The sequence below is a fragment of the Cydia strobilella genome, chromosome Z, assembly GCF_947568885.1.
Source record: "Cydia strobilella chromosome Z, ilCydStro3.1, whole genome shotgun sequence".
Lineage (NCBI taxonomy): Eukaryota > Metazoa > Arthropoda > Insecta > Lepidoptera > Tortricidae > Cydia > Cydia strobilella.
The window spans coordinates 47,093,521-47,112,648 of record NC_086068.1 but is presented as its reverse complement, the minus strand read 5'-3'; the positions used below and the strand labels follow the sequence as shown (position 1 = coordinate 47,112,648).

The 19,128-nt window shown below is 34.9% G+C and overlaps 1 protein-coding gene across 3 annotated transcripts in view; it reads left to right on the top strand.

Annotated features, from left to right (window-relative positions):
• The first annotated feature begins 1,499 nt into the window (after positions 1 to 1,499).
• Positions 1,500 to 19,128, top strand: part of LOC134754952 (diuretic hormone 45) — a 109,067-nt gene continuing 91,438 nt past the window's right edge. For all 3 annotated transcript variants that reach the window (XM_063691438.1, XM_063691439.1, XM_063691440.1), the window contains exon 1: positions 1,500 to 1,902. The gene's annotated coding sequence lies outside the window, so the exon portion shown is untranslated. The remainder of the gene's footprint in view (positions 1,903 to 19,128) is intronic.

The following is a 19,128-nucleotide window of genomic DNA, read 5'->3' as shown; positions in this document are numbered from 1 at the left end:
TGCTAAATGAACAAGAGAAATAACTGGTAATGTAATGTCATAATGTGTTTAGACATAATTCGGAAAAGTTCATACACTACATTTTGTCGTCAAGTCTCAAGTTAGATTTTTAGACTGTTTTTAGAGCTAGATAATAAAAATAAACTATTGTCCTAGCATCCTTGAACTAAAACAGATAAATCATGAGAGGTCGATTTCACATCTTAGCTTGATTCAACTTTTTAAATCTCGTTGGCGCGTTGTATAAATCACCTTAATCGCTACACTTCCCAATGCCCGCGTAATCCGACACGTTGTACGAGAGCGAAAAGGACCAAACTTTAATCCTCGTTGAAATATTTAAAAACTCTTAAGTATAAAACCGGTTTAAAAAGAAAAATGGGCCCAGAAGTCTCCTGAGAAGTAATTTGATACATTTTGTTACGATATCCTTTTAGGGTAAAATAGGCAGATACTTCTGGTACAACCTATCCCCGTAACTCTTCGCGTACCTTTTTTGGTAGGTTCTTATGTACCAGAAGGTACTTTTGAGGTTATTTTATTACAGAAAATCACACAATTATTCCTAACAAAATTTGTCTTTACATTACATATTAGACCTACGGCCATGACTTCCTTAGGATTAGAACTTATTTGTAATCGGAGATTTTCCATATCTGAAAAAGTCTAAACCTTTTCATAATGAAAGTAGATTGCAATTTTTATGAAATCAAACATATTTAGCAAATTACAGTGGTAGTATTTTTAAAATTATTTGTTCATAAACATTGAACTGTTATTACCTAGTCGTATAGAACCGGCACAGAGAACCAGTATTTTGCGCCATGAGTTGCTGCCGGCCGACGCGTAAGCGCCATGAATTTCACGGCACCTACGACGTTTTGGTCGCGTGGTTCACGCCCCGCTCCCCTCGCCTACAGGTTGCGATTGCGAGTTGCGACAGTTTCTTGTTTGGTATGGCTTCTCTATATAAAGTTACTAGCTTTTGCCTGCGTGATTTAAGAATCTATGTCGTTTTGTCTAGTGTATAGGGTGCGGGGGAAGCAGGGGAAGCAGATCTACGAAAATATGGATTTATAACGACTTTTACAAAAGATGGTTTTTATGGTTTATGGTTCGTAGGTAGAATATGTATATGTAGGTACTTACGAGTTTTTGCATTTTACTTAGAATGGAAACCTAAACTTATAAGAAGCAAACAGACAACCACTTTCTTGCAGCACTTTTAGTTGCATAGTTGATTGGTACCGGTGGCCACCTTCCAGCTTCATCACCGGACCCTGAGTATTATCTCGCATCAAAGATATTGTTGAGACGAATCAAACGAGCCCAAACATGACATGGTTTAGTTGCATGATTGATTGGTACCGGTGGGGACCTTCCATGCTAATTATTGCCTACGTACCTTGCTACTTCTCATATTATTATAATTTTGTGACAAAATTATAAAGCAAATAAATTATGAAACGATATTTTCTGAGGTTGCGTTGGTTTACATTCGTGCGCCATGCTCTGAAAATGTTGATATTATTGTGTTCCCGTCATAAAAATTAAAAGACGGTGACAGTTACGGGGGTGGTCATTGAGAATATGAAATGAATGGTTTGACGCATGCGCTTTGCGCCGGTTTTCAGCGAGATATAAGCAAGCGAAATCATCCTCGCACCGCACAACTTTCGCAAACGATCTCGCAGAGAACAGCGAAGCCCGCATCCCATTAATCATCACTACACTACACCACTTCCGATGTTTTAACACTCGTATTATAAAATATTTACCTACGCAGTGAGTTGTGACTAGGTTTTCCGCAGTGCATATTTTAATTATTACTATTTCCAAAAACTTTTGTTAGTTCTCTCTAAGTTTTTGCGGCGCGCAACATTAAACAGTTGACTGGAAAGGGTAAGTTATTTATTTATATTGTGAATACATAATACAGGATATGTCCTTTTTGCAAGCTTTGTGCCATTTTCTCATAAGTCAGGTGTCATCGCAACTATTTACTACTTACCTATGTGAGGCTGTATTTACTGGTTGAATTATTTACAAAAATAACTCAATATTACAAAACATTTTAAAACTACCATTTTAAGTACCTACATCACAAATAGTTATCAAAAATAGACGTCGACTAATCCTTAGATACTAATATTTTATTTGCATAATATGTTACTTTTATTTCGGAAACGTTATCGACGTACTTCCTTTCCTTAGAAGTAATTTACACATAGACAAAACAAAAATTGCTCTCCTGTTCCCAAAGTTAAAGACACCAAAGAATAAGATTTAACTGTAAAGTACATATCTACGCCGATGTAGACCGCGTTGGTTAACAGTTTAAAACATGTGAGTTTGTAACATGTGAAAATGCTGCCGCGTTTTTAACTATAGGGTAAAGGAAGGACAAATAGCATATGTGTAAGGTATTTGTAGGTATCTCATATATATTATGTGTATGGCGTGTATGTAATGTAATGCAAAGCGGGTATGTAATATAAAGCCCAGCATCAAGGATGACTCACGTTAGACCGGGCCGTGTCCAAACCGGAGCTTCCCGCGCTTACTTTTCTATGACATGACAGGTGATCACGTGATGCTTTTCATAGAAAACGAAGCGCCGGAATCTCCGGCCCGGTCACGGCCCGGTCTAACGTGAGTCATCCTTTAGTCTGCGAGGAAGGGTTAACAAAGGTGAGATAGTCTTGTGTGAAACATCATCACCATCAGGTTTGCAGTTGACTAGATCATCATTATCATATTTCAACGCAAAGCGAATATTTATTTTGTGAATCATGTATTTGTGAACAGATCTTTGAAGTGAAGTAGATAACAGAGGTTACCATATTTAACAATAACTCAATTACTAAATATATATGACTAGTATGAGTATATATGAAAATAAAAAAATATTTACACGCAAATGTTATACCACCCTATATACTAATATTAGTCATTATTTGGGTACAAGTAGATTTAACATTAGGTAAAGTCATAACTAAAATTACCTACTTAAACAAATTTAAATCAGACTAGAGACACGTAGGGGGAGTCCCCCAGTGGCAGACAGCTAAGCCTTTTTGAATAAAATAAAATAGTATTTGGAAAAATAATTATCTTTATTTATGAATTACTTTAGTCAACTAACTTTAGAATCAAAATAAAATAACATAAATGCAACTTCTACATAAACTATTTCAAAAACTTTAGTGAAAAAAAAACATTCGGTTTAAAAACATTTGACACCGATCACAAATATAATCTTCTGAACATTCTGGAATGGCTAGCACAGGCTTCTTGCCAGGCCCACTTATGGCAACTGGAGCACTGTGTCCAGTCCTCGTCATAGTCTAAACACACTACGGGGTTTTCCGGCTCTTATAACTTCGCTCTTCACTTGTTTATTTAGTTTTCCCTCAGCTTCACTTTTTTCTTTACTTTTTATATTGTTAGCTTGCTTTTCTTTATATATCAAATTTTCACCTCTTTCACACCTTTTTTTCAGAACAATTTTATTTCTCTTCCATATTTCCTTGCCCGTTTTTCTATCTGAAACATCGTAGGTACGAAAAACTTACAACCGAAAAAAAAAACATATTTACTGTCCGGCGTTACGGGTCTACTACTGTGTCCGGTACTGAGGGATAGGAAATCATTACAATTATTTATTGTGTACCTCAGCTATTTCAATTATGTAAAAAAACTTTTATAGACTACGAAATTTGAGTGATTAGTGAGTTTATTAAAAATAAACACATCCGGCTGAACACATAAAAATAGGCCGAAACTCTCATCCGAAACTTATGCGACACAGCGCCTTCCCTATAAAAACACTAAAAAAACGCTCCCACAGTCGACGCGCCCGTCACATAAGCAATGCGCATCCCGTTTCTTGACATTGGTACATCCCTCCGCGCCAGTTTTACTTATCCTTGAATTGCTGGCGTTGTCAGTTGCCGAGATAGTACGTGTGTCCGGCACTATATGCCGTCCGTGGTTACGGGACTTCCCCCTACCGTTTTTTCATTACAGTAATAAAATAGGAATTCTTCTGTTATTTAGTAGCTTTTTTACAAGTTTCTTATAAATATAAAAGTTCACCTTCACAGTGGCTAACTTAATCTAGAGATCTGTAGTATTTTTACTTTTTATAAATCTTTGAAAGTAGGTAAGTACAGTTGTTATTCATTGTTGCCCGTCGGGTCATTACTCTACTACAGGACCTGAAGGTTTACGCCGTCGGGAGTCGCAGATTAGGCCTAAGCTTCAAATAAAATATACTTTTTTTTAAATATTAATAATAAGTATACCTATGCGTCTCTTTACGATCCGCTAACGCATCATAGCTAACCTAAGTGTAGGTCTATAAAAAACTATAATAGTAAAAGTAAAACAACTACTAAAAGCTTCTACATAATTTATGAGTTGTGCCAAGTCCACCTTGAGTTCGTATTGTTTTAATTCCTATAAAGTATGTACTTACTACTGTATGTACGTACTAGTACTTCAGTGTTTAATGAACCAAGTAACTCATAGCGCAAAGATGTAAAAATGTAAAGTTAAAACGAGTTCAAGATTAATTAATGCCATTACCGTATGCGATTAAATTTCATTATTTTACATTTTTTCTGACGTTTCAGCTAGGTTATGTGGTCACGGAACTGGTGGTGTAGCTGTGAGTACAAAATTCCCAAAACCCGTTTAAATACATATTTGAGTTTCCCATTTTGGTTTATTTGACAAAACCTCTTAGGATTAATTAAATTGGAGTAAGAGTTTATACCTAATCTGTACGAGTATATGGGCTGGCATATGAATGGAAGTCAGTTATTTGATCTAAATAATATTAAAATAGAGTGATAGTTCACTCATCGTGAGTAACATTAGGTACATACCTATTATATAGGTATTACCACGTAGGTACTATTAAACCGAGTAATATCTAAATCGCTAGTTGCTACATAGTAAGACGCCTTTCAAACCAGAGGTCGTGGATACTCGGATCGCGGAACTTTTATCCAAATATCATTTGATACGTTCCAGTCGCTTTCCAGTAGCTATTTACTTACGCGATAACATCGTCAGTAAACGAGAAATCCCAATAACGTCTATATTTCCCTCTGTCTCTGTAGGCGCTTTTGTAAAAACTAGGATCTCCGTCAAATTGTTATTAATATATGTATGTATGTAGGCACTTAGGCTTAAGTTGCCAAAACGGACCCGGGATCCTTTAGCTTTTGCAACCGGGTACCAAGGGGAAGGAAAATAACGTTTTTACGACTTTTCTCTGGCATCTATAAGGGCCATCACTTGCGCCATCCAGGGTTAGCCAACTAACTCGGAGTTAACCGTTTATACACGGTTAATCTGTACTGTATAAACTATAACCGGTTAACTTCGAGTTAGTTGGCCAACCCTGGAACAGACGGACTGCAACCCGACTGCAACTTGTATGGGAACTGCACGCCGACGTTGCAGTTGGCGTGCAGTCGGCGTGCAGTTCACCAATATACCTTACTTATTATGTTATATTAACGTTACGTAATAAAATAACCCTTCCTTTTGGTATTGCCGTAGTCGGGTAACAAAGACTTCAAAGAGGTAAAACTGAACGAAGTGACTTATACCACCTCATTGAAAATAACAGACACTTCGGAAAATGAGTACTCCATAAGACATTGAATGTCATTTCATTACGTATGACTGCAGTTATGACAGTGATAAAATATAAATTGCGGCTAGATATTATTTGTTTCTTAAAACGCTTTGAAACTGACGTGTTTGATAACGTGAGCATCGAAAAATTAAATAAACTATTACGTGCATGAGCCCTTGACTGATTGGTACGTCCAAACCGCCTGGTTAGAGGAGTGGGCAGCAAAAGACGAAACCGCAGACCTATTTCATCTTGATTCCCGTAAATTCCCGCGTGGTCGCATAGAGGCCCGTCGTGTCTGGTGTTCCTCAAACCGTATAAGAACCGGAATAGGTCACTGCGCTTACCTGCGTAAAAAATGGGACTGCGGAGACCCTAAACAAACTGTGCACCACATGGTTTTCGAATGTCCCATAACCAAGTATGACGGGTCACCCATGGATTTTACCTAACGACCTCATGAGCGACGCTATCGACTACTTACGGAATGCTAAATGTAAGGTATGATTTGCATGTTAATACTAAAAACACAGTGTATAATGCCATACGATAAATAAAATAAACTATAAAAATACAGAATACATAATATGTACATGTAACCTCAAATATAATAATTGATTACCTTTGTATCAAATCACAGTTTTTTTTAGCCCGTAATTAATTTCTCTCAAACTGTTGCTTGAAGTTAATTAATGATTACATTTCACCATTGAACAAGCAAAGATAATCGTGAAAAAAAAAAACTGCAACTACAGTGTGGCTACCAAGTGGCTACCACTAGTTTGGCACTGACATAAACGCTATCGAGAAAGTAACTTACCTATACTTTCTATGTCTCCGTTCCGTGACAGTTAATTACGTAGACGTTAGCGTATACACAGTGGCTAAAACATAAGTGCATTTCCGGTGCCAGGGAGGTTTTGGGATTATACTAAGCAACTTTTTCTATTTTTTAACCCCGGAATCGCGAAAAAAAATTTGACTGTTTCATACATTTTGGCTGGTCCATTTTCTATGGGAGGGTAAAAATTTTTTTCCCGATTTCTTGGTTGTCCCATAGAAAAAGATGCTTAGTATAATCCCAAAACCTACCTGGCAATGTGAATGCACTTATTTTTTTGCCACCCTGTATATCAGTTTTGGCGCTGTCAGTGATATGGTACGGGTATAGGTGACTTAAACCTTAAACGACCGAAGCTTTCAGTGTGCCTTCCAATTATTGCCTTGGTTTGAGTACCATTGCATTATGAAAAAATATCTGTTTATGTAATTCAATAGCGTAGTTATTCGAAAGAGCGATCATTAGTACATGGGAAAACTGCGTTTATCGATATAGGAACTCCCTACTTGTAATTTTTTATAGCCCTCTAAAATACGGTGTCGAGTAATTTTACAATAAATAACAATATACGCGAAATTAATGAAACCTAAGTATTTTTTGAGTATGATAAATCCGAATACTATGTTATCATATGTCTAAATTAGCTTGTATGTCAGTATGTGTATAAATCAGTAGGATTAAAAAAAACCTAAATCACTAATTCACTACCTACTAATTCACTAAACATTAGTTTAGTAAATTTACTACCTAAGTTTTGATTGCAGGTTAAAACGATGATCATAATACTTATTCATAATGGTTTATGAATTCATCTACCGTGTTGCCAGAAATATGCGCAACAGGCGTATGCATTAAGACGAACTTTGTCTAAAGTAGCGAGAGAGGTATCTCTCTAGATAATGGTTAAGAGTAGATTCTACTCCCTAGTGTAGTATTTTACAAGGATTTGAAGTAAATATACAGAATACGAGGGCAATTTGAACTTAAAACATGTTACTTATTTACTTCTCCCTGGCATTTCGGTCGCACCATTATAGAAGCGCGAGATGCAAGGATTGCGATTAAATTGATTATATACGACGAGATTTAGAAATGACATCAAAATGGTTTTTAAGTTCGAATAGGCCTCCTGTTTGCCAAAGGCTGCAGGTATTGCGGAAAACGCAACGCGGCGTTACAAATTGAAATCTAGCTCTAAGTAATTAGGCGCTGCTGGAATCTAGATCTAATAAAATTCAGTAGATGTTGCATAAATCTTTTAACACGTACGTCGCAAGATATTTAATTAGTTGTGTTGTGTTGTGTTGTTCCCATAAATGCACATAATAACAAGTATTCATTCTTCTTAGAAATGATGATTGAATGCCAGGAGCGAAACAATGCAGATCAAGTAGAATTCAGATATACTCTTATTTACGGTCGCGAACGGTATGCTGTTGTAACTAAGGCGACCGTGTATTTTTCATTAAAAAATTGTTAGTCACTATAAAAGAGGTATAGTATATATATGTACAATATATAACTTAAGAATATAATTGCCCCAATAAATTTATTCCTCTTCTTGAATCAAAACACTACGTAACCTGCCGAAAGAAATACAACGCTCCCTATTAGCTACGCTACGTGTTTATCTATACGTACATGTCAAGTTTTCTCAATTTGCCGCGTGAAGTTACGTGTGGTGCGTGAACGTGACGGGGCTAGCTTTGAAATGTTTCTAAAAAAAGAGCAAGTTAACTAGTAAAAGAAAAAGAACGTAGGTACTTTTTATAAAACACTACATGTTTGCGTATTAAGAGGAAAGGGGACGGCCGCTTCTCCATACCAACGTAGTCCCCATTTTCCTCTATGGATATTGACATTATGGAAAATAAAATAAAACTATGAAAACGGATTATATCGCGTATATTGAATTTATAATACATCCCGACGTTTCGAACTCTTTACAGCGTTCGTGGTCAACGGGTGACTGAGGAAAACTACAAAATGCAAAAATACTCACATACTAAAAATAATGAACTATCATAGACTATAAACTTTAAGGCTGGTTGTACATGCAAAATCGGTTCATAAGGCTAGTTATACACTACAATTATTTTCAAGTAAAGATATACCTATATATAAACGCGATAAAAACTACGCCGGCTCACGAACGCTGTAAAGGGTTCGAAACGTCGGGATGTATTATAAATTCAATAAACGCGATATAATCCGTTTTCATAGGTTTATTTCATGAGTAACTATCGCGGTAACCGAAGACAATATTATTATGGAAAATATTTTCACATAATTTGATGTATATTAACCATACTATGCCCCTACGTTTTTTTTTCTATTTCTGATTATATTAAATATTAAGAGCGAAAAACAGATTTTCATATTAATTTTTAAATGTTCCTAACTCTTATAATAAATAAAAATTCGAAAAAAATCAATAATTAACGTAGGGTTGTTGACATACAACAAAATGTGTAAAAATATTTTCAATAATGTTAATATCCAGAGAGGAAAATGAGGACAACGTTTGTATGAAAAGGCGATTTCGCGCGGGTTTTCCACTTTCGTCTTAAGGAAAATTTTCTACCAGAATTTGTAAGATAGTTCAGCGAATATACTTACTAGGTACACCTACCTAATGAATACCTAGTATTTTTAACTTATTCCTCTTCGTTAAAAATAATATTTGATACATGTTTTGGATTGTATTTGGAAAGTCAAATCATTCCTATTTTAAATAGTACTTCAATATAAATATAGGTAGTTGGTAGCTAGTTATTAATGTAACATGAAAGCTAAACTATTAATTAACTACTTATTCGTTATTATTATTGGCCAAATCTGAAATTGGTAGCTTTCTATCTTCAGATTTCCAGCCATTCAGATTTCATAATTGAATATATTTAGTGATCAACTTTTTGACTTGAAGCTCTGGTGTCTAAATTGGGGCCGGAGTATGACAATAAAATGTGCAAACTTCGCTTGTTACCTTCGTTAGATTTTTATTACATTTTCTGCTCAGTTACGCAAAAAGGTATCGACAATATTTATTCGACAATTTAATATTAAATATTTCATATTGTAGGTTGGTCAAAAGCATTTATTTGTCAAAAGTATTTATTTGGTATTTGGGCCATTTTATTTAAAGTTGTGTTGTATTTCTACTCAGAATCACGAGCTCTTTTTATCTTAATAGGAGAAAAATAGTGTCCCATAGTTTCCATACATTTTTCGATCTTTCCATTTCGTGACCGCCATACAAAGTCTATGAAAAATGGTAACGGAATGCAAATAAAAACCTTGGGACACTTTTTTTCTCCTATTAGGACAGAAAAAGCTCGTGATTCTGAGTAGGTAGAAATAACATAAAAATTCACAAATCTAAAAAAAGGGTAGGGGACAACTTTTTATTATTATTGTGAAATGACCCATTTACCTACTGGTTTCTTTTCATCTTATATTCTTATATACATTTAGGTATTTGTGTTACTAGAGGTTCGTGCTGGTTTTGTTCAGAAAACTGCGAGACTGGACACGGACCACGGTCTTGGTAATCCAGCCCTTTGACGAGTTTTCATACGTAGGTAGGACACCGTAAACTTGACGCGGCATTTAATTAACTATAATTTTGAGAGGAATATATGTAATGTTTCTAACTGAACTTTGATCTTTATTTAGGCCAGGGTTATACAAAATTTAAATATAGTGTAGGTAGGAAATATTTAACTTGAAGGTACTAGCGCCAACACTATTACACGTAAGTACTGCACGTAACATAGGCATATTATTGAATGAATGAATGTTTATTTGTATCAAACAAGCGTATATATATAGGTATTTCATATTTGTTTTTGGACGATCCTTTTTGTTGTATTTTACTCCATATTAAGCGAGCGGTGGAGGTGTGCGAGAAAGAATAAAACAGACTGCCTTGCTGCCAACCTAACCTACTTTTCTAGTAGCAGTTTCTTTCTGTGGGGGGTTACAGTTCTAACCTATCCTAACCTACTTTTCTAGTGGCAGATTCTTTTTCTGGGGGGTAACAGGGCCAACCTAAACCTAACCTAACCTACTTTTCTGGTAGCGACTTCATTCTCTGAGGGGTCACAGTTCTAACCTAACCTACTTTTCCGGTGGCAGTATTTTTTCTGGGGGGTAACAGTTCTAACATAATCTAAACTACTTTTCTAGCAGCAGTTTCTTTCTCTGAGGGGTCACAGTTCTAACCTAACCTACTTTTATGGTAGCAGTTTCTTTTTCTGGAGGGTAACAGTTCTAACTTAACCTATTCTACTTTCCTGGTTGCAGTTTCTTTCTCTGAGGGGTAATATTTCTAACCTAACTTACTCTTCTGGTAGCTGTTTCTTTTTCTGGGGGTAATAGTTCTAAATTAACCTAACCTACTTTCCTGATAGCAGTCTTTTTCTCTGAGGAGAAACATTTCTAACCTAACCTACTTTCTGACCGTAATTAGTTTAAAATTCTGAGCTATCCAAATAATTTTTCATTTCTCATGCTCTGAAAGAGGGTCATTGTTGTTCTAAAAGGTGTGCAGAAAATGATACGTGTCTGCACTAGAGCATTTTACGTTCGAAGTACGATTTTTTTAATATTTTGTACGATAAACAATTGAAATTAGAGTTTAAATGGATTTGTTATACAATTTCCATTCCGATATTTGACTTTTCATTCCATAAATAACGATACTTTTGCCTGAATTGTGAATTGAAAGTACCCTCAAGAAATACTATAAAAATGTATACTTAGTCATGTTTAAAAAAAACACATGCATTTTACTTTCCTCGTACTCGAAATGAAAAGTAGAGTGTTTAACTCGGGTGAAAGGCATCATTTCAGCCTCGGACCATGGCGCTCTCACTGCATTCGAGCACCAAAATACCTCGGCAAAAATGAGTGCCTTTCATCCCTTGGTTAACAATCTACTATTACCGATGTTTTGTGCAGATATCTAGTTATATGGATGCTGTTTAGCAATAATGTGTCAACGTACATTAATTTTGCAATAAAATGTTAACTTTATTTGTCAATGTTTGCTTAACAGCATCCATATGAGGTGTTTTATTAATTATCTAAATTTTTATGCGTAATGAAAATTATAATAAATGTAATATTGTCTTCGGTTACCGCGATAGTTACTCATGAATGAAATAATAGTTTTATTTTATATTAAATGTAATTAGTTTATATGTATGTTATACCAAACAACGATATTTATATCGTATGTTATATTATTTTAATGTTATACGAATTGAAAATATACATCTAGTGCATTATACATATGACTAGTATACTTTTTAAACGTTTGTAAACTGAAATTATACCAAACGTGCGTATTCATTATGATAGTTACGCACCCGATAACGCTACCACGTGAATGTGAATTTTTCTTCATAATGTTTTCAATATTAAAAAAGCGAAACGAGCAGAGCGAGGTTTTGGAAAAGAAGCGTTATCACAACAACATTATTAAAATGAATATCAAGAGAATAGGTATTATGTTTTTTTTTGTATAAAAATAGGCTAGTAAATAATAGAAAAACTATAATTTTACCTCATCTTCTCATTAGGTGATAGCTACTTTTACTTGTTTTGTATTTATAAACTCATTCAAGGGTTTGAAGTTAAACTTTTAAATTCGCCGGTATTTCTTTTTAGGTCTTCTCCTTCTCGTGTCGATGGTTTCGTATACATTTCATATTAAGCGGGCCGGAAGGTAGCGACGCTTAACGCCCTGTCTGTTGCATCCCGTAGATCTTGCTCGGAACATAGTCGGATGACGGAATCTTGATGAAATTGCGGAAACTCATCAACGGGCTATATATATAATAGTGGAGTCAGTATAAAGTTTAAGTCACATTAAATGAACGAAAGGTCAGTGATAATGTTATCACTGAACGAATAATTTTATTAATCTGTACACTTGTATTCAACAAGGCTTCATCTTTATTTCCTTAGCCCGTATTGTTAATTACATGCGTCGTTGAAAGTGCCTACGCTTTACATATATGTTCGTGCACTTACTCGCTTCAATTACGAAATACAACATGTTAAAGGAAATTGTCGCAATAAAAGCAGAGTTTCTATTAAGTACGTAATTATGAAGGCCGAGACGTAAAAACAATGGAGATGACGCTTGTTAAAGCTCAATCTGACAATATTAACTCAGGGGCTCAGTCAGAGGAAATTGGGCATAGGTATCTCAACCGATTTGAATATTTTATTTTGTTTGAAAGTATATACTTACAGATTGGTCCTATTTTTGTCAAAATTCAGTCATGGGCATGGCACACTGCGTCCAATTCGCACGTCGCTCCGAAATTTAAGCGTGACAACGCTATGCGCGTAGTATAGCGACATCCCGCTCGCACGTCGGAGCGACGTGCGAATCGCACGAATTATGCCATGCCTCTTAAAAATTATCGATTAGTTACAGTTTTTCTTCGTAGATCCAAAAAATACTCACCTATATCTTAATAACTGACTATTCCTCGCTGCCCTATTTTAATAGCTCTGCTCACTAGTAGTTAGTACCCTTACCTATATATCTGAAATTCACGTTTTCTTTGGCACCGCTCGCTCGTTAGAAGTTCGAAGATGCATGCGCGATATACGTTGTTGTAACTCCATTGGGTACACTTGTATTCTCTACCTAACTACCTATACGAATATTTATTAAAGTGAAACCTTTATTCTATCGCCTCAAATTTTTTGGTCCGTCTTTAGCATGTCGCATTACAGAATTACAGGATTAGTAAAATTCTACTTTATTTCTAGTATAGTCTTTAAAATAAGCCTAATTATCGTATTAAGGTTACAATACTTAATTTACGAAGGTTGATATTTGCTTGTAAATACAACATTTTAAGGACAGTAGACCTTATTAACCTTAAATACGGTGAGTTTTATACGTCAATCTCTCTATTTCAAATTCTATGGCGAATGGCAAATAGTCATTATCATAATAGCATGGAGTAACTTATACTAGAGCGGTACTGTCATAGTAAATTTTGTAACCACAGTAAATTCACTGCCATCCATCGACACACTTTAAAACTAAAAATGAAGATTTATAAAAATACGATAAAATTTATTTAAATATGGATAAATGATTTTTTTTATTTGCATTAATTATTTTTATGATTTTGACCCATGTTCTTTCACTGATATGCGTTAAAATTGTTAAATAACAAACGAAACCGTCAACGCTATCTATACGACAGTAGGCCAAAGCTAGTAGCGCCCTCTGATCGAGAATCAAATTTTCTTGATTTTCGAGGCACGTCTTTTTCCTTAGACTGTATCCATCTATTACGGAGTTATATCTATCCTATCTTTGATTGATAATAGTTAGTTTACAGTCACATACGACTTTTTGTTTTCGAACATCACGGACGTCACGATTCCGTCAAACAATTCCCAATGGTTGGCTAGTGGCTACTCGCAAGTGCGTAGACCTCTGTAGACATCTCGAAAACCCCAATGTAACGTGACCGTGAGATCCTTAACAACCTATGCGTAATCGAAGAGCTTACTTATACCGATTTCTTTAGTCCTTGACTGGCGTATGATAAATAAGCAATAATTGATTACAGCACCATTCCGTGTTGAGTAATTGAATTACATTGGCGTTGGGCGAGCTTTTGTGAGATAATTTTAAAGAGGATATTGATTAAGTTAATATTAAAACGCGATTTTAATACCCTAAATCGAATAATTTTCCGAAAATTTTCAGTTGAATTCCTACAATCCGAAAAAAAAAATCACTTGCATCGTGGTTTCATAAAACCACAGAATTACTTGTTTATATTCATTGTTGGTAAGAACAAAGAGTTGAAAGAATTGCACCCCTGTTCCTTAGGAGCCGTCTTATTGTTCGTTACCTTCCTAAACCTTATGATATGAAAAAGATAATTGCAGTAAAAAACATGGTTCTATAAACATGATCCATGTGAAAATTATTCTTATTTTTGTAACAGCTTAAATGCTATTTCCATGGTTTGCAATAAGGGCTTATTCTATTCTTTTCTATTCTACTTTTCTAAACCTTTGAACGTTATCAGTGATTCTATCAGTACCCGTACCATGAGTCACTGACAGTATCAAAACTGACATATACTCTAACGTCTACGTAATTTACTTTCTATACATCTCGCTCGCACTAATATGTCAGTACGAGCGAGATGCATAGAAAGTAAGTTACGTTTACGCTCGCGTTTATGTCAGTGCCGAACTAGTGGTATCCGTACTGGTCTTCAAATCAACATTTTTAAAACAAAATTTTATTTTTTGGCATAAAACATTTTTATACCAAAATATTTTTAATTACGGCGACTTGTTCGTGACGCTATTATGAGAAAAATGTTTTTCTAATACAAACAAAACAACTGATAATGACGGCACATTTAGCTGACCATTCATAAACATTATTAAATCGTGATTGGGCGTCTCTTCATTTGTATCTTACGTTTACTTAAACTTGTGATAATAAAACTAATGCCGGAGAAGGCAAAGGAGGTAGTTTTCATCGTCTGAAAAAAATAACCATGCATTGAACCTATATTCTGGTTTATCCGTGTTTTTCCCGATGAACTGTTTACCAGTGAGTGAGCATGTATGTTACAGTCTACTTTTTGTCTCAGGCGGGCAGAAAACGAACACTATGAAATTACATAAACGAAGTTACAATGAGCAGCTCAGCTATATTAACTTAAGATCTTGCATTACTGTTGTATAAATTCCTTGCATTGCATATCATTTTGGAAAAAAAATAAAGGTAAGTATCAATTTTCAACCATACTAAGTTAAATTTTATTTTGTGAGCCGAACACCATTTCGTGTATTAAGCAAGTGTTAGATAAAGATGTATAAACAAGTATTTAATCCTATTTTAGTTTTTAACATTATTAAATATACTTTAGGTTATTATTGGTAGGTCGACAGAAATCCCAGCAGATCTATGTAAAAACTAAACGAGCTGTTTTTGAAAGCTCGACAACAGCTGGGTTAGTTTTTAATCTTGGTGTTACTGGTCAGTGAATTGTATGCTGGCCGCCGTTTGATTTATCATTGTTTGCTTAGCCACCATAAATCAGTTCTGTTGCTTTATTCTAGTGTCCCGCTCATGTTTTCAGTAGGGACGGGCCGTTAATGCTCATATATTCCCCACACAACAATATTTATCATAAGTCATCGTGCTCGCTAATGCTATCCCAATCAAGTCAATATTGGGTTTGGATTGTCGATTTTGTTATCTACAAGGTTTCCCTGTAAAAGCGAATAAAAAAAATACGTTTATTACCAGACACAAAATAGTACAGTTATGGAAAAAACACAGAATCATTATGGTGTAGGTGACTTAAACGTATACGTATTTTAACAGTTTATTATGGTAATATTTAATGAAATCAGAAATCGTTTATTGCAAACCATGGCACATACACGTAGTTGTTACAATTAAATTATAGAAAAACATGGCACCCTAAAAAGGGCATTGCGAATTTTCTTTTAGCTAGCTAGCACTAAAGTTAAATTATAACAATAGGTACACCCAAGTCATGCTCTTATGACTATGAAATATACCATCACTACATTACAGTATAAAACAAAGTCGCTTCCTGCTGTCTGTCTGTCCTTATGTATGCTTAGATCTTTAAAACTACGCAACGGATTTTGATGCGGTGTTTTAATAGATAGAGTGATTCAAGAGGAAGGTTTATATGTAATACATCAGCATTGCACCCGTGTGAAGCCGGTGCGGGTCGCTAGTATTGTTATATAGGTTACCGATTATTAATATTATTTCGAATATTTCCGAAAATAATGTTTTATTATCTACAGACGAAGATTTTGCGAAGACTTATTTACCGTTAAATTGATACATAACAGGTACATCATGTCGAAATTAAAATTCGATGTATTGGGGAATAATATCTGGATTACGGAATATTCCCGAGACTATCCCTATGGGAAATATACTTAATAAGTAGATTATACTTACGGCACATCACTAATCTATAGTGAGTTTCTATTTAAGTTGGAACTGCGCGGTAGTTACGGTGATTAGGAGGACGTTAACTAGCGCTGCGCTGCGGTTAAGGTGAGCTATACGAGTAAGAGGGCGCGTAAACCCAGAAAATTACAAGTGAATAAAATATATGACGCGCCGTGCGAAACTTGCGACGGAAGATTTGACGATTGCGCGGATTTTAACGTTTTTCCTCAATAACTGAAATTATACTTGATTAAAATTTCGTTGCTCAAATCCCTCGGCTATATCACTAGCTATTTTATACTAAAATTTTACTAATGTATGTAATGTAATGATATAAAATTGAAAATAAATGAAAATTAGACATGTTTTCGTGATTTCTATCGAGCCAACTTTAACCTTTTAAGGTTTTGCTTGCCAAGTGCAAAAAAAAATATAGACGTTTCTATATGATTTTTTTCATTGCATTTGCCCTTCATTACAACTGCAATTGCAATTTTGCAGGAGCCCCCTCTTAACTAGCTATTCTACGTCGGTCAGCTTTGGAGACTTTTCTAACAGCAACTAACTTTTCGGTCGGCGCTTGGCGTCAATAGTTATTTGTGCAACAAGAGAGGAAAGTTGGTTTTTCTTGCGAGTGTTGATTTTGAGTCCCGAGAAAGCGAAAGATTCTATAAGTGTTCACGACCGAAGCGAGTGATTCTAAGTTAGAATCTTGAGTGTAGCGAGGAACTCAAAAACACGAGATGTAAAATAACTTTGCTCTCGTGTGACACATATAATTTTTCACCTCAGTAGTGAGAACATATTAAAGGTTAAACTGTATTTCGAATTTGTAATAGACCCCGAAGTATGAAATGGCAGTTCATGGCCTTCACTAAATTAAAAAGCTACTTTGTTTCACGCCCTGGATTGAGGAAAGTCGCACTTTCTTCACTCCAGGGAAGGGAGTGACGAAAGTAGGCTTGTTCGAGCTGCTGAGGTGAAAAATAATAAGTATGTCATGTTTTTAATAACAACTTGTTACCTCGCTGTTTGAAAGTATTCCTTTGTATCTAAGATTTTTATCATTCATAATTTATTTTAAATGAAACCATTTTAGAATACTTCAATAAAACATAATTCATTAAATATTAGACGTGAATTTGCGAGAAAACCGTTCCAATCCGTCAGCTTAAAACTACTCGTAACTTCTTTGCAGTTGTTCTAAGCAGTTAAGAATGCTTTTCTTTACATTTGAGGTTAGAAAAATAGCAAAATATGTTCATAATAAAAAAAAAAAAAACCGAAATAACAGTTTTAAAGTTATAATAAACGCGGTTACAATAAAGAAATGTTTGCTTTTTGCTGATTCATATATCTTTCGTTATGGTGTCTGTTCAAGTAGTGATATCTATCCTGGCATTCCGCACGCTTATTGTTTGCGGTCAACGTTTAAACAATCCTTATGACTGGCATTTATCCTCGTAAGGCCCAAGCTATTTTTAGGACGTTTATCATATCTACCCAACAGTCTAATTTTAGGCACATATACTAGCGGCCCAGATCTTCTACTTGCTATAAAATCTGAAATTTACACATTCTTTGCTGAAGTCTTATTAAGTACTGTAAATGTAAGTATTATTAATAATATTAATGTAAAATTAATCGAAAAAAAGTCCTAGTTTTAGGTCACTAGGATTATATTATATTATATTCTGTGAATATTTGTTATTTTATCTAGTCACTACATTTGCATAAATAAACCAATGAAATAGCTGTGAATCATTAAATAAAAACGATCATACATATTTCATAATTATTTTTATTTATGTATAGGTAGGTAGTACATTACAGTTGTACAAAAAATATAAACTTATGTATTCTAAACATCAACAAAAAATACTTTCTTCTATAATGTCACAACAGCCTCAACTTTGTTTAACAATTGCACTTTTTAGTCTTTATTAAGGATGAGATCAAGTTTCTCACATTATTTATATAAACATCATAAAAAATAGTTTCACCTGTAATATTACTATAGTAGTCTCAAGTCTGAAAGTCTCGGCGTGAAATGTGAGATTCTGCAGGTGTGACATTTTTATTTCCAACTGAAGCAGTAACCATCTGAGTCTCTGGAGGAACTAGTTCATTTTTATCTTCAGATGACGAAGATGAGGAGTAAGAAGGCTGATCACGTATTAATCCGACTTAGAAATCACTTATTTCTAAGTCGAATTCGTTTAGATTTAAATAACTTTGTAATTCTGCATCCATCAAGCCCGTAACAATGCAACACTCTGAATAAACGCCCGGAGTCCCAAATTTATGACAAAACAATTATATTGTACTAATGCATCGACCTAATTTTAGGACATTGAAATTTGCTCGCATCTCCTGCTCGAAATAAATCACAACGGAGTTTTTTTTATTGATAGTCATAATAAGCTTAAATAAGTATTTTTAATTAAATTCAGGTTAAAATAATCCAAGATTCTGGTGAAAAAAAAAATCGGATTTACTTACAACGTTTTCGCAAGGACGCCATCTTCCCAACATCCGCCAACTTCCTAATTTTAGGACCCTGGGCCGCTAATTGATAAATTTAGATAGTTGCTTGGGCCTGAAGGACTACATTTTTCAGTCCTA